A 22,360-nucleotide genomic window follows, 5' to 3' on the forward strand; every position below is an offset into this window, starting at 1 on the left:
TAAAGAATTGCTGTTTGAACCTACAAAGCTGTGTGGTGGCTCGTGATCTTGTGCCAAGCCGAGACATTGGCATTTGGCAGTCACTTGGTGAAAGATGGCAACCTAGATGTAGAGGAGGTGGTAAGGAGGGATGAAGTTTGGATGTTTGAAGATAAGATTGGCAGGACCTGCTGATGGATTGGGGGTGTGTGGGTGAGGTGAAGAGAAGACTTGGGGGTGACCCAGGGTCTCAGGCCAAGCACTCACTGTGCGCCAGCCACCCACCGTGCTTTTACATCCATTGCTGCTTCTAATCCTTGCAAAGACCCTCTGAGATCCACTCTTGAGACTCCCAGGGCCAAGTCACAAGCCCAGGTGAGCTGCCTCCAAGGACCAAGTTCCTCCCCCAGCTCACATCCCCCTCGGCCACCCTTACCCAGGCACCATGCTGGAGGGATGAAGGCTTAGAGCCGGACTGGCTTCACGGTAGGTCACCTGTGTGGCCTTGGGCGAGTTACTTATCTTCTGGGAGCTCAGCGTCTCATCCATAAATGGGTCTATTCATACTTTACAGGATGCCAACGTGAGCAAGGTACCAAACATCAAATAATGGGGCAAGGCTGTTCGTCTGTCTCCAAGCCCCTCTGGGGCTTTGGGCCGACTGTATTGGGTTTCCTAAAAGGCTTGCGCCTCGCACAGATATCACACACCTGTGTGCAAAGAACCCAGGGAGAGGAAGAGACGCCAAAGGTCAGAAACAGAGCTGCACAAATCGAAAACGTGACCCAGAAGAAGAGAAGGTGGCCCCTGAGCAAGAGAGCAAAGAGGAGACCCAGGACATGGAGACACAGCCAGAGGGGCAGGCACCGCCCAGCAAAAGGTGCTAGTGGCTTCAGGCTTAGCAAGGCCCTTTGCCAGTAGCTGTGGCTTTTGGACTCCCGGGAGTTCCCATGGGACCTCAGTGCTTGTCCCCTTTGTCTTTTGCAACTCTGATTCTCCTAGCAACCAGGTAAAGATGGGCTATTGTGCAGCTTCACAAGGTGTCACAGCTGTCCTGGGGCTCTGTGTGGACTGTGGCGCCTGGCAGCCAGATGAGGGGATGGGTCTGGCCTTGTGAACTCCCTGTAGCAGCCCCTCAGGGATTGACCGCAGGATGCAGGTGCACCTTCCCCTCAGGCTCTGCCTAAGATCCCACCCAGCACCTGAGATGGGTGTGACCTGCAAAGACGACCATCAATCTGCCGACCACAAGACATCAGGATGCAAGACTCTGCCCTTGAAATCTTATCCCTGCCTTTGATGTCCCCATTTTAAAAAACTCAGGGTCCCTCTTTCCAGCATAAAAGTTCGACCCTTAAGGTCAAAGAGCCATCCTGCTCCACTTTCTGGATACTACTTTCTGGGTTGTGTGATTTTTCATCACCGCCTTCTTAGCTTGATGTCGCAACCAGCCCGTTTAAACCCAGTTTGTCTGGTCTGCCTGGGTCCATGGTTGAAAACAAGTCTTTTGGGTTTTGTTTGGGTTTTGGAGATGTTTGGGGGTTTTTATTATTTTACTCCCAACCAAGATACTTTAAATGACTGTCTGCACAAATATTCAATCGCTTACTTTAGCCACATCAAGACCCATTCACTGGCAGGTTGGAGACTGAGATTCTCCAACTGAGGGAAAGGGTGAATCATCCCTTCACCTGGGGGTCTCCCTCTCACAGTCATGAATTTCCCACAGAAATGCCAGGACAGATGTTGAAGCTAAAATTGAACACAGGTGCGTCGGAGCTGTGCTGAGAAGACAAGGAAATGAGGAGTGTGACGTTCTCCGCTCTCCAGAGTGAACGGCGAGCCAACTGCATTCCCTGCTGATGGAAAGACAATGTCACTGTCACCATTGAAGGACAGAAATGTCAGGCAGGAAGGGTGCAGGGAAGAACTCAGCTCTAGACTACCGCATTCTCCTACCCCATTCCCACTGGTCCCTCTAAAACCTGCCCAGGTAAATGGGGACAGACATGCTCTGGGGTGGAGGCTGACCTTAGGGTATTGGTCACCCTGGCTTCAAAATGAATTCACTGGGAAAACGGCCACTAATGCAGAGTAGGGTTTCCTCTCAGGAAAATCACTCCATCTTTGCTAATTTTAGGTTTTCCCTTTCCAGTTACCACTTCTTGCCCTAGGGGTTTTTATTTTTCAAGCAGATCAACATTAATTTCCCAAGGAACACTGTAATCATAAGAAATGCTAAAAAGCGGAGTGTTCTGATGACATCTGGCTTCATTCCTTCTCCTGAACATCGTCTTATATATAAATGTCCAGCAGCCAAGAACCAAATTGAATAGAAGCTGGTCTCCTTGTTACAACATCCGTGTCCATTACCAAGTGCCTTTCTCACCTAGGCATGAGGCCCCCGTGTCGGACATATGACTGCTTTGTAAACTATAATATTTATATTAGAACGTAATTGTTGAGTTCGTATGTCAAGACCTACAGAGGGTCTGAGATTTCCCCCATCTTTGAGCTACCAGGTTTTACTTTGCTGGCAGAAGACACGAGACTCCTGGATCTGAGATGAAAGACTTCCACACAACGCCCTCATATCACAGAGTGTCAGCATATTTGTGCCAGTGTCTGGCCACAAATCCCACAGCATGACAGGATACGACAGACCATGATGGGTACTGCCCACGCGGACACAGATGGGGAAGCACAGTAGCTGAAGGACTCAGGGTCAAGGGCCAGCACATTTGAGTGAGCAGCAAACACGGTAGGAAGCAGCAAACAAACTGTTCTGCCTCCTGCCCCAGAGGGGTCACACTGTGGGCACCTTGACCTACTTAGATGTTGATGCGACTAGCTCGGACACTGCTCAGCATCAGATGGTGAACCCTGCAGCCCAGCACCCGCAGCCAGAGCATGCAGGGATGCTCAGTGTCCACACACTTGCCCTGCCATCCATCCCCAGGTTCTCTTCTCTATTCACACCATCGTAAGAGACCTTTTCTTATAATGTCCAAGTTACTTCACAGGCAACTAAAAATCTGGCCTGATAACCGTATCTCCCAGGCAACACATCTCTCTTATATATATAAAAAAAACACACTTCTCGGAAGAGCAAATTAAATATAAAATCAAGGCTTTTCCAGCGTTCTCCTGTGTTTGGTTTAGGCTGACTTCAGTTACAGAGTCACTGAGGCCAAGAAAGGTACCTGTTTGGGGGAGGGGTCTCTACCCTCTGTTGTTCTGTGTGGCTTTTGGAGCTGATGACTAACAAATGCGTTGGGTGGGGTGTTGGGGTAGCTCTCAACAACAAACGCTTCTAAAAATGTCGTTGAACATTCTTCCTTTCAGCACTAGTGGATCTTGGGCTACTTGGAGGGGCGCGGTATGGGTGTCTGTGATACAGGGTGGCAGTTCCCTGCGGAACTTTTATTTTCTGTTGATGCTTTGGCATCTGGGGACTTGCAGACCCTAGAAGTACCTCCCCTCCCAGAGGTAGCCAAGTCCTAGAGAGAGCAACAAAAACTCTTCCAGGAACTTTTTTTTTTTTTTCCAAATAAAACCTAATTCTAGGCCCTCCCCCCAGCTGCCTGCACTGTTCAGGGCTACTATCTACCTGTCCTAATGAACCAGGACCCGACATTAGAAAACCAGAGGCAGACGCTGTGCTCCAGGGCCCTCCGTGTTCACACACGCCCGTCCTAAGCCCACTTGCCTTGCCTTGCCTGGTCCGCCCTTGGAAACCACGATGAAAACTGTTGCTCGCAGCTCCTCCGTTTCCCTCTGCCTCTGAATGATCCGACCTCAGGGCTACTCCTGGGGGTCCACAATGCACAGCTTGCCCCTTCCTGTTGGGAACTGTGAACAGCAACTGTCTTCTCAATAGCAGTCGTTCCTGATCTGTTGGCCTTTCGCTTTTCTTTCCATTTTCCCGTTAACACAGGCAATAGCATGTCTCCTGGGGAGAGGTCTTTGGGTGAGAGGAGAGAGAATCCAGGTTTGTTGTAGTAGGGTCTGCTCTGTCAGTGCGACAGTGTGGGTTTTTTTTTTGCTCATTTAATATTGATACTGAGATTCAAACACTGTACCAGCTGCCCACCTGACATCCCTGCTGGGACGTCTCATAGGTATCTCTAATTGCACTGTCCCTAACTGAACCTAGAGCTCTCCTCTTCAGCGGACATGCACTCACACATGCGCGCGCGCGCACACACACACACACACACACACGCACGCACACACACACACCACAAACTATTTCTCTCCACCTCCACACATGGCTCCTTCATCCATTAAATTGCTCTTTCCAGAAAAATTGCTGTCTTCCTTGATATTCTCTTCCCTTTCAATCCATCACCCAGCCATTGAGACATCTCTCCATGCTACCATTTCTCTGCACCTCTACTCACCTCCTTCTAAGCCAGGGCCATTGCTAGCCTGGACTATTTCAAGAGCCTCGTCATCTGTTTCTCCAGATGATAACCCAAAACACCTTTTTAAACACTATAAATCACACACCCTGCCTCCCTTGCTTCAGTTGTACTTGGAACAGAATCCATAACCCTTTCTGTGGGAGACCTGATCCCTTCACCTCTTCCATCAACCCTCACCCCTTACCCTTGGCTCCGTACCCTCCAGCCACCCCATGTTTCTGAGCTCCCTTCCTGCTCAGACTGCCTTTCGCCACACACTTGGCCCATGTGGTAGACATTACTAGAACTCACCCAGACCCCTGATTCTTTCTTATTCCAGGTTCACGTCCCCCTTAGAATTAGGCCTGGTGTGAGGTGTGCGTTGGTTGGAGAAATGTCAGTGGAAGGGACACGTGTCACCTCCCAGCGGAGGCATCTAAGAGCCGCCTGCATTTCTCCACACTCTGTTCCCTGCTGTCGTGCTGCTGGAGGACAAGTTAACATGGATGTGCTGCGAGATCAAAGCCTCCTGGAATGCTGAGCCGCATATGGAGGGCAGCTGCCGGGAGGAATTTCCCAGACCCTCAGCCCACTAATGTGCGCGAGAAGTAAAAGATGTTTTTTTTTTTTTTTTTTCATGTTGAGCCTCTGAGACTTGGGGGTCGGCTGTTACTGTCTGTTGTGACTGATAGATTCTCATTCTTCCAGAAAAGTACCCATCCCTGTCTCAGCCTTCCAGGACCACAGACACTCACATCCACAAACCCACTTACACACGACCAAACCACAGACACATCTCTGAATTCAGCCTCCTTGTTATTCTTTAGTGTTCTTTGTTCTATCCTTCATGGCCCTTCTATACTGCAATTTATAATCATATGTTTATTTTATATGTATTTGTTCATTATGTGCCTTGCCCAGTAGGTTGTAAGCACCACCTGAATAGGGACCATGTCTGACTTATATGCCAGAGAGCCCCACCAAGCCCAGGCACAGAGCTGGTTGCATCACAGCAACTTAAACAGTAAAGGAAGGAAGGAAGGAAGGAAGGAAGGAAGGAAGGAAGGAAGGAAGGAAGGAAGGAAGGAAGGACGAACAAATGAACAGACAGTGGGAGTCAAGGAGTACTACCTTTGGTGGCCAAAGCAGGGACACGGGGTGAGGCTGGGACTGAGCTGGGGGAAAGGCCACAAGAACGTTGAAGTGCAGAAAGTCTGGTGTCCTCCTTCCGCCGTGTGAGGGGTCCCATCTGACGTCCACTTTCTGCCTTTTCTTCTCAATTCCAGTAGCAATTCCTCGTGTGTTGGATAAAGGGCCTGGGGACGGGGCACACTGCAGGAAGTCACCAGTGATGGGTCTGTCCCTCGCTCTGGTTGACTCTGGACAGAGACCTAGGGACAGCTGCAGAGGCCAAGAGGAAAATGTGACTTCAAAAGAGAGAGGGGGAGACGGGGATGTGTAACAGGGGCAGGGCCATCCTCGGGGCCTTTCCCTGACTCTTTCCTTGTCTCCACATCCAGAATTGTTCCCTGTGGAGGAAAAGGGATCATGGGAAAGAAAAGAGCCTCAGGGAGAGAGCTTACTGTGCATTTCTTCACCAGGCGTCCCTCCAGCCGGCCTGTACCACTGCCCTCCACGGTGGGAGTGCTGGGGAGACCATGGGCACCAAAAGCACCCCGTCTTTGCCCCAGGGAGGTCTTGTGGCTGCGGGTCCTCTGTGTTGTGTGGGGCAGGGCTTCCTGAGGCACCTCCCCGGGCCTCTGTGTGGAGGGGGTCCTGGCTGCCCTGCAGGAGGAAACTTGGAACAGTGACTCTGGTTCCTCCAGTGCTAATTCCACCAGGTGACATGACATTGCACCGCTTTTTATCTTTTCCAACAGGACATGTAAAGTGCAGGAGTGGAGTTAGTACGTGAGTGGAAAATCCGAGTTAAGTCCCCTTCCTTTCCCTTTTTGTCTTTGCAGGGCTTTGTCTTCTGTGTGTCTGGTACATGGATGTCGCTGCTCAGCAACATTCACACGGGCCCAGGAGCGTGTTGGGAGCTGCTAGCTCCATTTTTGGCCCAATTTTTGGATTTAAATGCAGGTACCATCTTCAAGGACCTTGCAGAAGAAGATTAAAAAGAAAATACATCAGAAACACCAAGAACATCCCCCGTGGCAGCTCCGGTGATCATGCTCTTACTCAGAGATACACGTTGTTTTGGAGATGGGAAAAGGCTGAGCTGGAAAGAAACTGGGTTCATAGTGAAATTCACTGTCTACAAAAATGTTTATGAAAGTTTACTTCTGCAAGCCAAGCTCGAAGCATATCGTCTACTGCTAACAATCGTAGTCTTAAGTTTCACAAGATTCTAAAATTGGGTTTTTTTTTCTGCCTTCCACAACAACCCAGCTCCAAGAGGAGAACATGGCTACCAGAGGGATCGGGTGGGGAGGGAAGCTGGCTTCTGCAACTGGAGAATGAATGAAAACAGCTTGGAGGAGGAGCCCAGACTCACAAGGGAGAGTGAGATAAACATCCAGCAGTGTCTTGGCAGCGAAGAGTACAGGACATCTGCTCCGAGGAAGTTGACACTTCTCTAAGGGCTGGGCAGGAACCAGGGAAGTCCAATCTGCAGGATCCTAACTGGCTCTCAACCTGGGCTATTGAGGTCAAAAGCATGGCTCGTGCCACATCAAAGGCACCACCATGTTCAGCCCAGAAGCTCCTGCTGTAGTACTGTGGCCATCAACAGCTTTGTTCCCAGAACTCTCTGGCAGAGTTGGCATCTGAAAACTCAGGCAAGCCCCCTGCATGTGACCCTCTGAAGAATGTTCACTTTCCGAGACAGCTTACCTCCCACCAATTAAGACGCAAGGATTGATTTATAGCATACCTTCCCAGAGAGGTTCAGAAACCTTGGAGACACTGACTCAGTTCTAGCACAGTCTGCTAGGTGATGATGGAGAACAACCTACAAAAGAAGGTAGGCTTTTCTCTCCAGCTGCCAGGACCATGATCAATGCAAAATGTAAAATGCTGGATTCTGCTGACTTTTGGAAGGGAGCAAGGAAAAAAATGGACACATATCTAATCCTTTGTACTTGCCTTTCCCCCTACCCTACTCCTGAGGGGAAAAGCCTTCTGCCACATCAAAATCAACTCCTTCATTGAGTTAATATCTGCACTATGGGGGCCTAGATTGGGTGCTGGGTGAGATACAAAGTTGCATTGGCTATGGGTACGACCTCAAGAAGCCAAAGTCCAATGGGCCAGACAGACTGGGGCACAATCATTACCAATACCAGGCAGAAGTGATAGTTAAAACACTAACTAAGGTAGTTTAGAGGAAAGAAAGATTTATAGATAAGACATTGGTTAAATATGAATCTCAAACACTGAATAACTTTTAAGTATGTCACAAATATTACTTGAGGTAACAGTCCCAAAGGGGGACTGGTTCCAGGACTCCCCAAGGATGCCAAATCTGTGGATGCTCAAATCCTTTGTATAAAATGGTGTAACACCTGCATAGATCCTACACTCATCTTTCCATATACTTCAAATGATCTCTGGATTACTTATACTACTAGAATATAAATGCAATGCAAATAATTACTCTACCGCATTGTATATGGAATAATGACAAGAAAAAAAAATCTATACATGTTCAATACAGAGACAACCATCACCAGCCCAGCCACCTTCTCTATCTGTAGTTGGGTGACTCCGAGGATACAGAATGCATGGTTGCCGTGGGCCAACTGTATTTATACTAAAAAGTCTACATTGTTTATGTGATATTCAAATGCAACAGGGTGTCCTGGGTTTGTAATGTGCTAAGTCGGTTCACCCTATCTATAGAGGGCTTTATGGTGTAAATAATATTTCATCAATGTTTTAAAAAGACAAGTGAGACAGAGGCAGAAAAATCATGGCTGCCACTCACTCAGAATGCTCCTTGGATCTGCTGCAGAGACCTGCCTCTGTATGCTCACAAAGAAAAGCCTTTGCAGATTTACAAAGGGACCAGAAATTTGATTTCTTCATGGCCTGCAAGGAGCTGGGAGGTGGGGTCCGGGCAGCAGTAGGGATGTTCTGGGTTATGCTGGGGTAACAAGCCATCCCCAGCAGTTCACTGTCCTCACTCCAGGATCCGACTGATGAAAAGACAAAAGGGACATGAAGAGGGGATCATTATCTAGGATATTTCCAGTTACCATGGCAAACAAAAAGAATGCTGCCAATCAAGGCACAGGTTTTTCAAGTGCACACTCAGAAGTGACACCAAAACATGCCCAAGTTCAACAAAACCACAAAATGCAATCCTGCCCCATGCCTGGGAGCACAAAAACACACCAGTCTTTGGTGACAACATGAAAGCCTACTTCACTCAGCTCTCACTTCCATTGTACCAACAACCTGGCTTCAAAACACAGGGATCCCCCAGCACCAGGGATTCCCCAATGTCAGGAGCTCCCAATGCTAAGGGCTCCCCAATGCCAGAGGCCTCCAGTGAGAGGGACCCCCAGTACCACCCCCACTCCAGCCAGAGATCCCTAGATGCTAGGGGATCCTCAGTGCCAGGATCCCTCAATAACAGGGACCCAAGTGCCAGTTTCCCAATGCCAAGAGTTTCTCCATGTCAGGACCCCAATGCTATACCCCCAGTGTCAGGGTCCCCAGTGCAAAGGACACCTCCCAAATCCAGTGTGCTCTAGGTGCTCTGGAAGAGGCCTCTAGTTCAAGGCCATTTCATCCAGGCACAGGGAGCACCTGGGTCTACTCTTGTGCCTTTTCCAACAACACAGATCCTCCTGGGAGGATATGAAAATCAGTAGTGGCGAGAACCCATGGACGGAGGCGCCTGGGGATTTGGGCACCAGAGGCAGCCCTCAGCCCCAGCAGCTCACACTGGGGGCCACTCAGTGTCCATCTCTGCTGAGGAAAGTGCTGCCAGTCTCCTCCAGCCAGAGTCTCAGGGGGCAGGCCCAAGACTGACCCAGAGGGTCTCTGGCACCAAAAAGCAGGCAGCGTTGAAAAACCAGCATGGGAAGGAAATGAACACACACACACACACACACACACACACACACACACACACACACACACCCTGGGCCTCCCAGAGCCTCCCAGGGCCACCCAGACCCTTGCAACTTGGTGAGGCCCGTTTCTGGAAGAGGCATGACTAATGTTATTGCAAAGTGCCCTGGCTGCAGGCCAGCAGCGCTGTCACCCCTTGGCTGGGCTGCCTGCCGTCAGGTGTGGGCGGGAGACAAGCAGCCTTCTGTGAGCCTGGGGACAGGGATGCAGGCAGCATAGTGGGACAATGGTGTCGGGGAGTCTGGGGGTGGGGGTGGGGGACCCGTGGATGAAAAGGGAACTTGGATCGGAGCTCTGGCTGCCGAGGATCACTGGCACCTAGCAACAGGAGAGGCACAACCATGAGCGGCCAGGCCAGGGGGAACAAAGGACCAAGGTGTCAGGGCAGCCCTCCAGCAAACCTCCACCCACCAGGGAACCGGCTTACTAGCAAAGGCTCCAGGTGTGATGCGGTCACCCAGAGTCACAGTCACCTAGAGGCCCAATGGGAAACACTCCCTGGGTGCTAGGCCCTGCAGCCCCCACTGCATCTACATCCTACTCAGGAACGTCACCCTCACTGTGCCCTCCCCCCCAGGCAGGAATGAAACAGGCTCCGAGAGGTAAGTGATCTCCAGAGGTCACACAGCTGAGGCTGAGGTTCACCCCCAAGTCTGTTGCAGCCCTAAACAAAATCTGACCCCATAACCAATAGCTGTGCCCAATAGCACTAAAATAAATGCCATTTCCCTTCCCCTAGAGAAGGACCAGGATTGCCATGAACTCCTTTTTGTTGCAAAATTCAAAGAAGTGCCAGAAAACAGATACATAATGTTCAAATGTAAATCAAAATCCATGCAAAATACCCTGGATGAGGAAACTATCAAAATTGTAAATCAAGGACCCAGCCCTGTATCTGGAGAACCCAGGGGTGAATCCTCCTTCAACTCACCCCACCCAGATGGGCCCTGCCCAAGAAGGCACCTCTCCTAAGCTGCTTGGTGCACTCTGGCCTGGCCCCTTCGCAGCTGCAAAACATCTTCATTCCATCAGACGCAGCAGCACCTGACCCAGCCTCCCGCCAGAATACAGCAAATCCTGAGGCAGGCTCACACAGCTCCACTCCAGTGCCGCTGCACTTGAGGGAATCAGGGCTTTGGCCTCCCGTTTCCCCCTCCATGCTACTCTCTTCCTCCAGTTCGCTAATAGCTTCTCACCACTTTGCTCATAGCTGCTTCTCAAAAAGTCAAGCGATGAAGATTTCAGGTCTGGCTCTCATGGTTCCTGGCCCCACCTGTGCCCAGGGGTCTCGACAGGCAGCAGCCTCGATCACATCAGTTAAACAGAATCTTTGGGGGTGAACTCAGGTAGCAGTATCCTTGAAGGCTCTCCTGGTGATTCCCAAGAGCAGCCAAGGTGGAAAGCCAGAGACGGAAGAAATTACAATAGCCCCCTTTATCCTGGGGGAACACGTTCTAAGACCCCCCATTGGAGGTCTGAAACCAGAGATAGCACCAAACACTATGTAAATGATTTTTTTTCCTACACAGACATGTGTTGAGAGCCACAGCCGGAGGGGCCCCATCAAACTTCCAGCTGCCAGCAAACTTCCAGCTGCCAGCTGATGATTGGCTCACAGCAGCCCCAGTAAACTTCCAGCTGCCAGCTGATTGGCTCCTCTGCGGTGATGCTCATTGGGCTGTTTCCCCCGCCCTTTCAGACCACGGAGCTGCTCATTGGGGGACTCTTTTGGCTCCGCCCACGTGACCGAGCCAATCGGCCTCAAGAGCAGGAGGAGTGGGAGGGTGGAGAGGCTTGTGGGAAGCCGGTGGTGGCAGTTGGGCTCTGAGGGATTTTCCTGAGGAGCTGTTTTGTTTGGCGTGTGTGGTTCTAAAAATAAAGTTCGTTTCTTTTGACAAGTGGCTCCTGAATTGTGCCCAGCCAGACTGCGACAGACATGTACTAAAGATTAACTTATCAATTAGGTAGAGTAGGATATTAACAATCACACAATAAAATGGAACCATTTTAACAATGTACTGTGATACAAATTACATGACTGTGCACTCTAGCTCCTCTCTCTCGCCCACGGCCTTCTCAAAATATATAATTTCCCATTTAGATTGTGGTTGACCGTGGGTAGCTGAAACCACAAGGATTTGGACTCCTGGACCCATTCATGTGTGGGGGAGTGAGTGTCGTCTCATAGAAGGTTCTCAAAAGTGAAAAAACCCTTTAAGACCCAGTTCTGAACTCAAATCATGGGCTTCAGGCTTCCGTGGGTCAGCGGACCCTTCCCGACATGGCTCATCTTCACAGGCAGGCAGGATTTTCCTCAGGATAGCAACTGTAGTTAATATGTCAATTATCTGTCATCAATAGGAGGCCATGACATTGAAGGACATAGAATGGCAGCATCTCCCAAACCTTATTTCATTCAATGGTTCTAACTCCTCAGACAAGGACCAAAGTTAGCACTTGTAACTGTAGGCCGACTCCAGAAAACTATTTGCTGAGTAGATGAATGAAGGATGAATAGTTGCTTATCTTCTTTATTCAACCCTTTGTGTGGCCTTGAATTGTACCTCACTTACAGGATGGGGAGGGGGTACTGGCTAGTGGTCCTCCACCCCAGGGCTGCTCAGCACCTGCTCTCTGCCCTGAGAAGTTTGCCTGTTTGGACCATGTCAAGGGCTTCCGCCCCTCTGGCCTCTGGTGGTGTGTGGCCCGTGGGAGCCCTGGCAGATCCAAGAGAGAGCTCAGCCTGCTTCTCCCCAGGTTCCCTCCCTGGGTTGTTGCCTCAGCCTGTGTGTCCTGTATCCAGAGATCAGTGTTCTTCCGGATGGTCTCCTCTGTTTGACTCTGTCCTCCCTCCCTGTCCTTGACCGAGGCATGAGAAGAGTTTAGCTGCTACTGACCCAGGACACTGCACTTGCTACCTCGTGCTTTTCCTGCAGCCTGCCCGCAGCTTTGTGAACAAGTGCTCAGTGAATTTTGCTAGTGTAAGTGTCCACTTGTCGGGATCATGATCGGCAGGTGGGGGGTGGGGACCCAAACAAGATGATCAGCTATTAAAATAAAAAGACTCAAGGCAATTCCCACTCCCCCTTCAGTGAAGTTACTTGTTAGAAAATAAGACATCTCTGAGTGCGAGCAGATCCAAGCACACTGGCGCTCTGGTTGAGGAGGTGCTAAGGAAACCGCGCTGAGCTTGCCAGCCGAGCCCAGTGGAGGGGCCTCCAACAACTCCATGTCCCAGACTGAGAAAATGACTGATAGGATCTGACTGTGTAAATGTCTCCGGGGACCCTGGGGCTGGGGACCGACACCCCTAGAGTGTGTGGCAGCTATGCAGACACGTGCGTCCTTTGATTCCCTCTTCAATAGCACCCACTGCTGGGAACATGGTGGACCAACAGCTTCCAGCTGCCACACCTTGGAGCCTCCTGGCCTTTGCGCGGCACCACCCCCAGAGCTGGGCCACCCATCTAGCCTGGTCACCATTTATTCAGAACCGTGCTGCAGGCTGAGCCCCTACCCAATCCTTCCTGTCCTCTCTCCTCTGTCAGGAGTCACGCTGCCCATGCTGTCTGCAGGGCTCCTCCTGCCTGATCCTCGTCTCCCTCTTTAACCTTCCTCTCCCCCAATACATGTCATTTGTCTCACCTCACCTGCCTTTGGCTTCTCAGAGAATGCAAACTGGCCCCGGGTGGTACCAGGGAAAGAGATACTAAGATTTTGGACACGAGGTCACCTATTGCCAAGTCGAACCCCAACTGGAGTGGTGTATATAGGGCTAGAGAGACCTGACTCAAAATGACAGCCCAACTGCAGAAGCTCTCATAAGGCTACAACCAGTAAGAATGTCCTGGACAAAGAGGGACACCCTTGCCCTTGCTGGGCATTGAAACATACGCAGGGAATACTGCCTACAAGGGCAGAAAGTTGACTGAGTGTTACTAATTTGTTCTGACACCCTGCAGAGGGATGATGAGACACTGGGACAAAGACCAAGTGTGAGAGCCAGGGGACCTCTTTGGTAGCTTAGGAAAAGATCCTTATCTCAGTCCAGGAGCTGACCCTGGGTTTGATTCCAGAATCACAGAGCTCCACAGACATCTAGATGCTCAGTTGCAGAAGGTCTGTTATATCAAGGTCAAGGCCTCAGTTGAAAATCGGAGATACTGAAAACAGGGATGGAGACATCTGGGTAGATGTACTCTAGAGTTCAGGCTCTGCAGAGCCCCTGAGTGCCCACCACTCCACAAAAAGAGCTAGCACTTTGCTCATGTGGCAAGATGTGACAGAGGCCTATCATCTGCCCCACCGTGATGGGCAGAATAAGGGCTTCTCAAAGATGCCATGCCCCAAACCCAGGAACCTATAAATATGTTATCTAAAATGGCAAAGGGGACTTTGCTGGTGTGATCTAGTTCCGGTGAGATGTCAGAGATTATCCTGGATTATCTGGGTGGAAGTTGAGAACCACAGCCAAGTCGGGATGGTGCCTGGCATTGCCAGAAGGAGTGGTTGAGAGGTGACGCCAGCGAGCCATTAAGATGATGATAATTAAGTGAAGCTGAGTATAATTGCTGTGACTGGATGATGCTGGATTGAAACAGGCTGTGAGTTCAGTTGTATATAGACCCCTGCTGTTCGGCAATAGGGCGGCTCCTACTTTGGAGTTCCCAGTTGAGTTCTCACGGGTTCCCGTGGAGCTCACACGGATCCCGGTTGTAGGGTGAGAGAGTTCCCGGGAAAGGCGCGTGGAGTGCTGGTGGAGTTCAGGCAATAAAGGAGTTCCTGTTTGAACCTACAAGTGCCTTGTGGCAGCTCGGTTGTTTTGTGCCCAGCCAGACTGCGGCACGTGGACTCATTCTAATCACCTAGATCGTTGGCATTGGAGCATTCCTGGTCATGGTGAGAGGGACCTGGGACTGAACACGTGGCTAAGAGATGCAACCTTGCTAACTGTGAAGGTGGAGGAGGGGCCCAGGAACAAGGAATGCAGGCTGCATCCGGAAGCTGGAAAAGTCACACAAAGAGATCCTCCCCCACAGCCTCCAGGAAGGAAGACAGCCCTGCTAACATGGTCCTAGACTGTCGAGACCCACATTTGACTTTTAATTTGAAGAACTCCTCAGATAATAAATGTGTGTTGCTTTATGCCCCTGGATTTGTGGTGGTTTCTTATGACAAATCAAAAACCCAGCTGGTCCTGCTCCCACTGACCCACTGGGGACTTCATGCTTCCTACCCCCACCACTCTGGGCTCTGCAGGGCTAGAGATCCTAGTCCCCAGAAGGAATGTGCTCTTGCCAGGGGCAAACAAGGGTTCCAAGTTACAGCTGCCTCCGGGGCACCCTGAACACCTTCTGTCCACTGACCCATAGGCAAGAAGAGGAACTGTGCTCATAAGTGACGATAATCAGTGGGGGATGATGGGGTGTTGCTGTGCGCGGGCCAGGCAGGAATATGTGCGCCACAGATTCCATCTCCCTGGTCCTTCTTGGTCCTCTCTGGCCCAATGCAAGTGTGAGTGAGCACCCAGCATACCTGGTCTGAGGAGCGTACCATCACCAAGAGCTCAGCCCCTCAGGAGTGGGACATGGAGCCACCAGGAAAGCCACTGAGATCTGCCGAGGCAATAGCTGAAAGAGGGGAATTTAAGATGCACAGGGAAGAGAAAAGACAATGCATGTCAGTCACAGTATTGCAGCTTCCCTTTAGGAAGAAAGTCCTGAGAAACCAGAGTCCTCAAAGAAGGAAATGGAAAGCGGGGAACACAGTGGGGAGAGGAATAAAAAATAGATGAGCTCAGCACAAGGAGCAGACTCCAGTGGCCAAGTGAGTGCACCATTCAGCGCCCCCTTCCAGAGCACCTGCTGCAGGGGGCATGGGGGACCGACTGGCTGCAGCAATCACACCTTTAGATGGTGGCCTTCACTCTGACACCAGAAGCTCTCTCAAAACGGTGCAGCTGGTGGGGGCTCTGGCTGCCAGGACTCGCTCCCTCTCTCCTTTCCTGGGTGCCAGGCCTGCCTCTCTCTGGAAGCTCAGCCCACATACCCTCCTTCCAGCAGGACCCTTGCACATCTCACCCATCCTGGTATGGACTTCCTGGACAACCTCAGCTGTTGTCAGATGATTCCCCCTCCCCTCAAAGTCTCAGGTCCACTCTGTCCCCCCTGCTGACCCACAGAGATTGGGGGGATGTTTACCATAGCCACTGCTACAATTTGGATATGAAATGTCCTTCAAAGGCCCATGTGTAAAAGGGCCAGCGCCCACCCTGAGAGGCAGCGGAACCTTCCAGGGCTGGGGCCTCGTGGGAGGACTTGGTCATGGGGGTTGCCCTTGGATGGGATGTTGAGACTCTGGCCCCTTCCTGTCTCTCTCTTTTGCTTCCAGGCTTACCAAGAGGTGAGGGCTTCCTCCAACATGTTTGTGCTCCTGCTGTGATGATCTGCCCACCACAGGTCCAAAGCCACAGGGCCATCTGACCATGAACCGAAACCTCCAAAACTGTGAGCCAAAATAAGCCTTTCCTCTTTATAAGTCGGATATCTCAGGTATTTTGTCACAATAACAGAAAGCTGACTAATGCAGCCACTTGGAGGCAAGTTTAGAAGAAAAAGAGGAAGCCTGCTCAGTAAAGATGCCAGGGCAGGTCTGGGTCAGTAAAGCAAGGATCATCTTCTCTGGGTTGTACTCCTACCAAATATCCCAGAGCCTTCATCAGAGCTCAGGTTAGAATTTCAGCATGGCCTCTCCTCTGTCCAGGGGGAAAAGGACCTGATCTATACCTGAGGAGTGCAGTGTCCCTTCCCACCCTGTGGTTAGAGTAGGACAGCTGGGCATAGCACAGTAGTTCCACAGGGACCCCAGAAGCAGGGAGCAACATGGTGGCAGGATAAGAAGACAGAGCAGAGGCCTTGGGGCCTGTCCTGGAGCACATGAGGGCATAGCAGACAGCTGTCAAGAAGAGTTGAAAGGTTGGACCAGGTGCGGGAGCACATGCCTATAATCCCAGCAGCTCAGGAGGCTGAGGCAGGAGGATTGCAAGTTCAAAGCCAGCCTCAGCAAAAGTGAGATGCCAAGCAACTCAGTGAGACCCTGTCTCTAAATAAAATACAAAATAGGGCTGGGGGTGTGGCTCAGTGGTTGGGTGCCCCTGAGTTCAATCCCAAGTGCTGAAAAAAATAAAGATTTGAAAGGTTGGGACAGGTACCAGTGTCTAGCTAGCCAACTGTGGGAGCTTTGGTATTATAATTGGGCAGCATGGGAATATTCAGAGAGTAGGACCATAAATCCTCCAGGTGGACAATCAAAAGCTGACCCTATTAGTTCTAACCAGCTGCCCACTACTTCCCAGTTTATATTCTTTCCTGTTTCCTGCACTCAAAGCAATTCTCTGATTTCCCCAAGTGACCCAGATCCAGAACTCCCACTCCCCAGGCTCTGATCACCTTACCCTTTTTACCAGTGTTTACTACAAACTCTGATGACCATAAACTTTCTGTGGTCATTTATTAAAGTGTAAACTCCTGCAGGCACGTTAGAGATGGGACTCGGGTAGGGACTGAGGTAGGTGCCAAGCCTGAGTTTTAAAGACACCTCCACAGCAGGAGAGCTTCAGACTAGTGGTTCCCAACCATCAGTGAGCATCTGAGTCCTAGAGGGTTTGCTAAAGCATAGACTCCCCCGAATTTCCCCCAGTAGTTCTGGATGGGTCCCAGAGTCTTCATTTCCAGCAAGTTCTCAGGTGGTAATAAATCCCTGGTCCAGGGAGGGACCATATTTGGAGACTCTTAGCTTGAAGAGATACACTGCCCTCCCACTCACTCCGCGACTTATCAAGAGAAAGTGATTCTGCCACGTTGCTTCTCTAGACCAACAAGAAGCCAAGAGGCTCCATGGAGTCTTCACAGCTGTCAGGACCTGAGCTCCTGCAGGCCCATCCTTGCTGGTTGACTAGGTCAGACAGCAGCTCTTTGTCAGAACCATCAAACCAAAGTGTTGAATAATTGAGTCCCTGAGCAGATATGACACACTGGTTGGAATGAGAGTCTTAAAGTGCACCCCTCCGAGGTGCACTGCTTTTATCAGGTTGTATTTTTTTGGAGAGTTTTAGTGCAGGAGAGTGAAGCTGATGGAAAACACTGGGGAGTGCCTAAAATCCCCCACGCTGTCCCTTGAGAGCTGTCCTTGGAATGAGGCAGAAATGTTGGGCTGGGGTTGGAAACCATGAGATCCGTCTAAAGAATACAAGTGATAAGATTTGGAAATCACGAGACCCGTGGGGACAGAGACGGTCAGGAGAAAGGGTTTGGAGAAGATTGAGATTGGACCCACAGTACGACCCAATGAGCAGACCATTTGCAGAGAGGGCCCAACTCGGAAAGCCAACTGGCCAGGCCAGCACTGACTTGGTCTCAGTTCAGCCTTTCAAATACCCACAGGGCCAGCAGGGCTTCTTATTCCCCCACCTCTGTCTCCACACTCATCCTGGGCATACGGGTCTTAGAACATGGCTTGAGGAGCTGAGAAACAGAATTAATAAAATTTGACCAGGCACAGTGCTCCACATAGAAGACGGTTCTCAAGAGCTGAGGATTTGCTCAGAGTGTACCAAGAATACCAGGTGTCATCTTAACTGGGGTTCATTTTATAGTAAGAGGTGTTACAGGGGGGCAATAAACATGGAGAAAAGACATCCCCAGCATAGTAAAATGGAATTCAGCAAATTAGAAAGTGTGGTATGAGTTTCATTCTCTACACAGATAGACTGATATGGATAACAGATACCTCATTTTTTGAGCTGTAATAGTTTTTAGCACCTTCCACCAAATATTTTCATTTTTCCTTCTAGGTACATGGCAGGACTGCATTTCCTTCAGGGCCCAGCAGCTGCAGGTCTATGCTGGGAAACTGTCCCCCAGGAATCTCCCCTGGGTTCTATTCATGCAGTGAAGAGCCAATCCTTCACCCCCTCCATCACCAGCCTTTCAAGACGCAGAGATAAATTCACATAAATGCAGCTATTTTATCCCAGACAAAGGTGCCATAAACATACACTGGGGAAAAGATAACCTCTTCAACAAATGGTGCTGGGAAAACTAGAAACCCATATGTAGAAGGATGAAATTGAACTCCTATCTCTCACCCTGCACAAAACTCAATCTGCACAGAACTTAACTCAAAGTTGATCAAAGACCTAACTCAAAGATCAAGTTGACCAGAGACCCTGCACCTACTAGAAGAATGTAGGCCCAACACTCCATCATGTTGGCTTAGGGACTGAAATCCTCAACAAGACCCCTACAGCACAAGAAGAAAATCAATAATCAATAAATGGGATGGATTCAAACTAAAATGCTTCTTCATAGCAAAGGGAAAAATCAAGAACAGGGAGAGAGAGAGCCTACAGAATAGGAGATAGACCATTAATTTCTAGGGTATATAAAGAACTCAAAAAACTTAACATCAAAAATAAATAAATAAATAACCCAATCAATAAATGGGCCAAGGAACTGATCAGGCATTTCACAGAAGAAGTACAAATGATCAACAAATATATGAAAAAATGTTCAACATCTCTAGCAATAAAAGAAATGCAAATTAAAACCACACTGATATTTCATCTCACTCCAATCAGAATGGCAACAATTAAGAATACAAGAAACAATAAATGTTGTCGAGGATGTGTAGAAAAGGGTACAGTCATATATTGCTTGTGGGATTGCAAACGGGTGCAATCACTATGGAAAGTAGTATGGAGATTCCTCAAAATATTTGGAATGGAACCACATTTGATCCAGTTACACCATTCCTTTGTATATATCCAAAGGATTTTAAACCAGCACACTACAATGACACAGCCACATCAATGTTCACAGCAGCTTAATTCACAATAGCTAAGCTATGGAACCAACCTAGTGAATGTATAAAGAAAATGTGGTCTATATACACAAGGGAATAGTACTCAGCCGTCAAATGAATGACTTTATAACATTTGCCAGAAAATGGATGGATATGGAAATTACCATGCTAAGTGAAATAAGCCAATCCCCCCAGGAAAGTCAGATATTCTCTCTGACATGCTAACACACAGCAAGGGGAAGGGGGACAAACAGAAGTTCACTGGATTAGACAAAGGGGAATGAAGGAAAAGGGGGGGGAATAAAAATAAGAAAAACAATGGAGTGAATGTGACATAATTTTCCTATGAACATATATATGAATGCACCACAGAGAATCTCCACGTTATGTACAACTATAAGACTGGGATCCTACTTAGAATAAGGTACATAAATAGGTCAAAACATACTCTATTGTCATGTATATCTAAAAAGAACAAATAAATTTTTTTAAAAAAGAACTGCATTTCCTATCTCTCTTGAAATTATTTGTAACTTTGTGATCTGATTTGGGCAATGAAACAGGAACAGTGGTGGTGTCACTTTTGTGAGAAAATGTCAAGAGCCAGTAAGGGAGTCTCTCCTGTCAATCAGCCATGCTGCACACAGGAACTTCTCCCACATTGGAGGCCCCAGGGGGAAGACTACGCGGAGCAGAGGCCAGCCAGCTGGTGATGAACATTTAGAGTAAGCAGTCTAAAAACCAAACCCAATAAAACAAGACAAGAACCTTTGTTTTTTTAAACATTGAGTTGTGGGGAGTTGTTACCAGCCCACCTAGTGCTATATGGTCTGAACATTTGCATCCCCCTAAAATTCATATGTTAAACCCTAATCCTTAATCCCTTATATGATACCATGAGAAAGTGGGGTCTTCAGGATTGATTAGGTCAACAGGGCAGAACTTTGTGCCCTTATAAAAGAGATCTCAGAAATCTAGCTAAGCCCCTTCCCCCATGAATGGATGCTTCTAGAAGGTGCCATCTATGAACCAGAAAACAAGTCCCCACCAGGCACCAAATCCACTGGCACCTTTGTCTTGGAATTTCCAGACTCCACCGTGAGCCATGAATTTTTGTTGTTTTTAAGCTATCCAGTCTATGGCATTTTGTTATAGCAGCAGACATAGAAGCGGAGTCCATCAATCTGCTACCCTCTGTCCTCAGTCCCTAATCTGTCTCACATCCCTTTGTTTTATCTGGGACCAAAAAGGAACAGAAGAGAGACATAAAAAGTTAGGAACAGAGCCCCTGCGTGATCAGTGGAGATGGTAGGCCATCACTTCTGACGTTTGTGGGCCTCCCGTCATCTCACGGAGCTGCCTGCTGGCGCCTGGAGGTCATTAGCTGGCTGTCTTGGCGCTGCTGCGCTGGAGAACATCCTGTCAGCAGGAACTTCACAATAGAATTGTTACAGGTTGTTCCCGGAGACAAGTTACATTGACCAAATCAAATGGAGGCAGTGCTAGCACAACCCCCACTGAGGTGTTGATTGGCTGGGTCAGGGCTTTATGAGTTTATAGGAGATCTGAACACGGAGGGGGCGAGCCTGCTGCCCTGGAGGAACAACGTCAAGGATCACGCACCTGCACGTTCAGAATTGATGGGGGGCAGCTTGCGTGTGGAAACAAGCACTGCAAAATAGGGAAATAGGGGCAGAAAGACGATAGAAAGACATGTAGGCATAGGATGGATGAGATGTTGGTGAATGATAAATGATCGACAAACATTGGCTACAGATGGATGATAGGTTGGAGAGATACAGTAGTACTCCCTTATCCAGGGTTTCAGTTGGTTAGGGGACACAGAGGCAAATGGGAGAAACACAAGGTTAAGAAAATAATTCTATAAAACTGGCTCATCTGTGCTGACCCCCACATGCTTTCTTTTCCAAGAAGCAATTCATTCGTCGCCCTGCCTGACCTCGGTGGACAGGACATGTCACATTCCTCAGCAAACTACCCTTCACTGCAAAAGAAATGCAGGCCCCAAATAATGTTGATAAGAGGAACCCAGGAGACCCTGAAGGAGGAGACTTTTGTGACCAAATCTTGAAACTCTGGGAGATAAGGATAATTCCTCCTAATCATAAAATGTGTAAGAATATATGGTTAAGAATCCAATTAGAACCAGTCAGCATAGGCCAAGGTGACCTCGATTTGCCAAGGCAGTGTGGACTCGTCCATCAGAAGTCAAGAGGTGGACCTAGACAGGACTCCCTGGAAACTTCTCTTGGATCCCAAATAAAACTGGAGTGTCGGAGAGGCACACAACCCCTCTGTCTCTGAGAGGACCCAGTCTCTCCCTTGAGTTTGTCCCCTTTCCCTTCCTGTTCCTTCAGTAAACTCACTCCGGTTACTCTGAGCCACATGTCTGAAATCTTTCAGACCTGATCACAAGAATCAGGATTTGAAGAGGGGGGGCTCTTTGTGTTGACTCAGTTTCTCGAAAGGTCCCAGCTTCGTAACAAGTTATCCATAGTCAAACATGGTCTGAAAATATTAAATGAAAAGTTACAGAAATAAAGACTTCAAAAGTTTTAAATAACTTTTATCATAATATGTCATCATAATTGTCCTCCTTTATTATTAGTTGTTGTTCTTAATCTCTTCCTGTGCTTAACTTATAAATCAAATTTTTTTCTTGATTATATATGTCTAGGACAAAACAAGGGTTGGGTACAATTTGTGGTTTCAGGTGTTTGCAGAATACCTTGGAATATATCCCTTTGGATAGAGGGATTAATGGAGTTTAGGTGTAGATTAATAATAGGTGATGATAGGTAGGTAGGTAGGTAGGTAGGTAGGTAGGTAGGAAGGGTAGCTAGTCAAGTTGGACTTGATTTCAGGAGTCTCTGAATGTCCCAGTTTCTGAGATCAAAATCCCATTGTGGACTGTCAACATTTTATTTTTCATTGTTGCATCTTTAAAAGGCATAAAAAAATGAGCTCTTATTTAATTTGAAATACAATAATTGCACTTACTGAAAACA

General features: G+C 48.8%; 1 long non-coding RNA gene across 1 annotated transcript in view; it reads left to right on the forward strand.

Annotated features, from left to right (window-relative positions):
* LOC144365177 (uncharacterized) overlaps positions 1-8,176 on the forward strand; it is a 44,502-nt gene extending 36,326 nt beyond the window's left edge. The window contains exon 2 of the long non-coding RNA XR_013423449.1: positions 6,350-8,176. This is a non-coding gene — a long non-coding RNA (uncharacterized LOC144365177). The remainder of the gene's footprint in view (positions 1-6,349) is intronic.
* Positions 8,177-22,360: the final 14,184 nt, after the last annotated feature.

The sequence above is a fragment of the Ictidomys tridecemlineatus genome, chromosome 6, assembly GCF_052094955.1.
Source record: "Ictidomys tridecemlineatus isolate mIctTri1 chromosome 6, mIctTri1.hap1, whole genome shotgun sequence".
In the NCBI taxonomy this organism is placed as follows: domain Eukaryota; kingdom Metazoa; phylum Chordata; class Mammalia; order Rodentia; family Sciuridae; genus Ictidomys; species Ictidomys tridecemlineatus.